The sequence below is a fragment of the Eumetopias jubatus genome, unplaced genomic scaffold, assembly GCF_037043125.1.
Source record: "Eumetopias jubatus isolate StellerSeaLion01/CBP00866 unplaced genomic scaffold, mEumJub1_p1.0 scaffold_3, whole genome shotgun sequence".
Classification (NCBI taxonomy): domain Eukaryota; kingdom Metazoa; phylum Chordata; class Mammalia; order Carnivora; family Otariidae; genus Eumetopias; species Eumetopias jubatus.
In genome coordinates this window covers 158,599,980-158,605,520 of record NW_028274809.1, presented here as the reverse complement: position 1 = coordinate 158,605,520, position 5,541 = coordinate 158,599,980, and positions in this window count along the sequence as shown.

The following is a 5,541-nucleotide window of genomic DNA, read 5'->3' as shown; positions in this document are numbered from 1 at the left end:
GTGCAAATATAAAATTGCACATCCACTTTTTAAAACAATTTGGCAGTTTCTTAGGAAGTTGGCCATATAGTTACCATGTAGCCTATTCATTCTACTCTTAGGTATTTATCAAAGTGAAATGAAAGCACACATCTACACAAAGAATAAATGCAAAAATTCATAGCAGCCTTATTTTTATTAACCAAAACAACAAAAATGTCCAACTAGTGAATGAATAGACAAATTGTAGCATATCCCAACAATAGAATTTTAGTCAGCAATGAAAAGAAATGTACCGTTGATACATACCACAACATTAATTTCTAATAATTATGGTTTAATCCTAAATAATTATTCTGAGTAAAAGAATCTATTTAAAAATTAGTATACATAGTGCATGATTCCATTAGTATGCAATTCTAGAAAATGAAAACTTACCCATAGTGAAGACAAGCAGCTCAATGTTTGTGTGAAGTTTGAGGAAAGTTTGGGGATGAGTGGAATCCAAAGAGGTGCAATCTGTGATTTTATAATTCTGAATGTGGTGTTGATTTCATGGCTGTATACAGATGTGTATACATATATGCTTCATGGGTATATACCTATGTGAAAATATATCAAATTGTTCAGTATAAATAAGTGCAGTTGATTGTATCCCAGTTACACCTGTTAAAATTAGTTTTAAAGGTCTAGATTTATTATGACCTCTAATATAACTTTTTAAATAAATTTTTATATTAATAATCTTACATTGTATTATGATACCATTATAAATATTATATGGATATCAATATGACTTGCTGATATAACTCTTTTGAACACTAAGATCATTTCGGAAAATATAATTCAAACCCTTTATAGCATTTTAAAATTATACTTGGAACCATAATCACTTCATGTATGAAAAAAATGCAGCTCATGTCAGCAATAGATCACACAAATGAAGGTGTTTTGCTTTTTAAAAAGAACTGTTAAATATTAATCTAAATCAGAATAGTTGTCAATGGTCCTGAATTTGAGAGGTTTTTGTTGTTGTTTAACATTTGTTTTTATTTGGTACCATATATCAGTGGGAATATTATGTAGTTTCTTTTTTGGGTGGACTTCATAGACAAAATTTTCCAATCTCTGACCTGATGAACTGACCTTCGGGAAGTAATGCTTACTATAAATTACCTTCTTCAATTTCCACGTGCAGTTCTGGGCCTGCTCCTAGCTTCACTCATATCTGGCAGATAGTGTCCTAACGATTGCTGGCTGTCATAGACTGCTTTTTATTTCTCACCTTTTTTCATTGGTTTTCTCATGTAAAAATAATTCTATTACTGCAGAGATAATTTTTACTGAACAAGAGATGATAACTAAATCAGTTAATAAAATGCTTTATTATATACCTTGAATACAGTAAGTACTGTGTGTTTGCTATTACTATTTTTAAAGCATTTTTAAAAGAGAATTAAGAGAGGAGCTGAAAGGGAAAGAATTGAACAAAAAAAGTGTGAAAAAAATAGGGGTGTCTGGGTGGCTCAGTCGGTTAGGTGTCTGCCTTTGGCTCAGATCATGATCGCTGGGTCTGAGAATTGAGCCCTGCGGAGGGCTCCCTGCTCAGCGGGGAGTCTGCTTCTCCCTCTTCCCACGCCCTGCTTGTGCTCTCTCTCTCTCTCACACTCTCTCAAATAAATAAAGTCTTTAAAAAAATAACAAAAATTAGAGATCTGGCAAGCATTTTTTTAAAAATTTTATTATGTTATGTTAGTCACCATACAATACATCATTAGTTTTTGATGTGGTGATCCACGATCCACTGTTTTCATATAACACCCAGTGCTCCATGCAGTACGTGCCCTCCTTAATACCCATCACCAGGCTAACCCATCCCCCCACTCCTCTCTAGAACCCTCAGTTTGTTTCCTGGGGTCCATAGTCTTTCATGGTTCATCTCTCCCTCCGATTCCCCCCCTTCATTTTTCCCTTCCTTCTCCTAATGTCCTCCATGCTGTTCCTTATGTTCCACAAATAAGTGAAACCACATGGTAATTGACTTTCTCTGCTTGACTTACTTCACTTAGCATAATTTCCTCCAGTCCCAACCATGTTGATGTAAAAGTTGTGTATTCATCCTTTCTGATGGCTGAGTAATATTCCATTGTATATATGGACCACATCTTCTTTATCCATTCGTCTGTTGAAGGGCATCTCGGCTCTTTCCACAGTTTGGCTCTTGCGGACATTGCTGCTATGAACATTGGGGTCATATGGTCCTTCTTTTCACTACATCTGTGTCTTTGGGGTTAATACCCAGGAGTGCAATTGCTGGGTCATAGGGTAGCTCTATTTTTAAATTTTTGAGGAACCTCCACACTGTTTTCCAAAGTGGCTGTACCAACTTGCATTCCCACCAACAGTGTAAGAGGGTTCCCCTTTCTCCACAACCCCTCCAACATTTGTTGTTTCTTTCCCTGTCCATTTTTGCCATTCTAACTGGTGTAAGGTGGTATCCCAGTGTGGTTTTGATTTGAATTTCCCTGATGGCTAATGATGATGAATATTTTTTCATGTGTCTGGCAGGCATTTGTATGTCTTCCTCAGAGAATTGTCTTCTCACATCTTCTGTCCACTTTTTGACTTGATTATTTTTTGGGTGTTGAGTTTGAGACGTTCTTTATAGATCTTGGATACCAGCCCTTTATCTGTAGTGTGATTTGCAAATATCTTCTCCCATTCTGTGGACAAAGCAGGAAAAAGCATGCAATGGAAAAAAGACAGTCTCTTCAATAAATGGTGCTGGGAAAATTGGACAGCCACATTCAGAAGAATGAAACTCAACCATTCTCTAACACCATTCACAAAGATAAACTCAAAGTGGATGAAAGACCTCAATGTGAGACAGGAATCCATCAAAATCCTAGAGGAGAACATAGGCAGTAACCTCTTTGACATAGCCCACAGGAACTTCCTTCAAGATACATCTCCAAAAGCTAGTGAAAAAAAAGCAAAAATGAACTTTTGGGACTTCATCAAGATAAAAAGCTGCACAGCTGGCAAGCATTTTTCAATGGAACTTTCGGAAAATCTTCACCATCAATAGCCATCTAAACCAATCTAAACATATAGAATCCATTTGTTCACAACTTTCTTTCATGTTTTCACTGTTTGAAATTTCAATATAATATAGTAATATTGTCAAGAAAAAAATGGAAATAACATAAGTCAAACCAGGTACTTTGAAGTAAAACCCATTGGAGATCAGGGTGTCTAACACAAGGTTAGAAAGAATGGCTTGTACACTTAGAGATTAAAATTCTATATTTTGGGTTTACTCAATTAGTTATACATTTTTTCAAATTTTTTCCAAGGTTAACTTTGGTAGAAAGTGAACATGTGATCACATGTTCAAGAATCAGTGTATTTTATTATTTTTGATACACTCAGTGAATTGACAAGGAAGGAAAAGAAGAGCTATTATCTAAAATCCTCAGTTTGATCTTAGTGAAAATACTGAAAAGTGATCTCAAGGGTACTATATTATCCATTGGTTTAACATTTCCTTTGGTACTCATGCTCTTTGGCTTCAAAGAGATTCCAATTTAAAGAAATTGGATCCTATTTTTCAATGTCATCAGTGGCATAATAAGTTTTGATAAGGAAAGATATACCAGTCTTCCATAATATTTAACAAAAATATCTTTGTTGACTAAGATTTTGTCAGCAAATGAGAATACAAGGTACATTTAATAAAGAACACTGACTATTAGCTATTTGGAATTAATAGTCCCAACCAAATTCAACAAAGGTATACTAACTTTATGGATTGTTAAATGTTTCCCTTTGTTTTGAGGTTAGCACAATGTATCTAGGCTGTATTATGAATGGTTTTTATCTAGTAATGGTGATTTAGTTATTCTATTTATAGAGCCTTAGTACATTTACTTAATGTAGTGGGTAGGGAGCAGGTAGGATAATGTTTATAAGTTTAGATTCTGAAAACTACAGGAAAGATATGACCAGAGTTTGGCTTCTAACAGCTGTGCCAAATTGAATACAGCTATTTAACTTTTTTTTTTTTTTTTTGCTTCAATTATTTAACTTCTTTAAGTCATTTCTATTTCTCATGTCTTGTTTGGGGTTCCACCAGAAGCACAGTTTTAGACAAGGATTCTAGCACAAGAAATTTGGGTATAATTACAGGAAACCCTAGTGAAGCATAAGTGAAGTGAGACAGAGAAAGGAAGGTACCCAGTTAAGTTTGCATTATCTAGACAATACTACTGAACGTCGTTGGAGCTTAATCCTTTTGGACTGAACAGGCTCTTCAGAGTTACTCCATCTGAAGAGTGAGGAACTAGGGTGTTTGTGGAATGCTGTTGGGTGGGGTGATAGGTGTAGAGAAGGGAGAAATATTCTCAGGAATAGCATTTCCATTTGAGTGGGTTCTTGGCCTGAGCGAAGGTCCCCCCAAAAGAAATGCAGATCTAAGTCTAGCTTGCCTATCTCAGACCTGCTGTCCTTTACCACACCATGTTTCACAGCACAAAGAGAAGTAATAAATAAATAGTAGCTCCTAGCGTGGCTTCTGAGATTCCTTGGCATCCTCCTCTGGGAGATGGAGATAACAAAACTTATCTCTGAGATGCTCTACGGGATTTTACTGTATTTAGTGTTTTTATTTATTTTTGTGAGAGAGAGCACACGAGTGAACACAAGTGGGGGTGAGCGGGCAGGTGGGAGAGGTAGAGGGAGAAGCAGGCTTCCTGCTGAGCAGGGAGCCCGATGCGGGACCCAATCCCAGGACCCTGGGATCATGACCTGAGCCAAAGGCAGACGCTTAACCGACTGAGCCACCCAGGCACCCTCCTCTGTGGGATTTTAGTGATAGAATACATAGAGTGGCCCATAATTAAAGGCTATTAAACTATGTTATTCATATTTCTTCAGTGTTATTACTTGTTTATTGTGATTAAGCTATTAATTCAAAACTAGTCCTACCTATAGCATGCCCTAGTCAATTTACTTAAGCAGGAAATAGTGTATTATAGTACAAATACCAAAATTTTAAAGATACGATGGCAATGTTTTTATCACTATGACTCTTGTCAGTACTGGTATGTTAACCACCACTTTTGGCCTGACTCTGAAAATATAGCAAAGGAAAAAATCCCCAAAGCTTTTGCAACAAGAATTATCCTACCAAAAGTTTTCTTGCAGGTGCCACAATTTCCAACAGTTTCTAATCACTTTCAACTGCAAAAGAAAATGTCTGAACATATTTGTCTTAGGTGCTAAATACTGTACACATACTTCATTTTAATTTAAAAAACAAATTATCTTAAAAAACGTGAAATGTTTTATACTAACCTGAACTAAGTTTCTTTTATACTGCTGGCAATTATTAAAAACATAGTAACTTAATACATGTTTGGTGATTTTGATCTTTTGGTATTATGTATTAAATATGTTGTAGATTTTCCCCCTGAAAAAAATGGAAAATCGTTTTTCTTAGAACTTAATGATATAAATTAAATTCTTAGAAGCCCTAAAACTATAGACCTAGGAGGAGCCTTG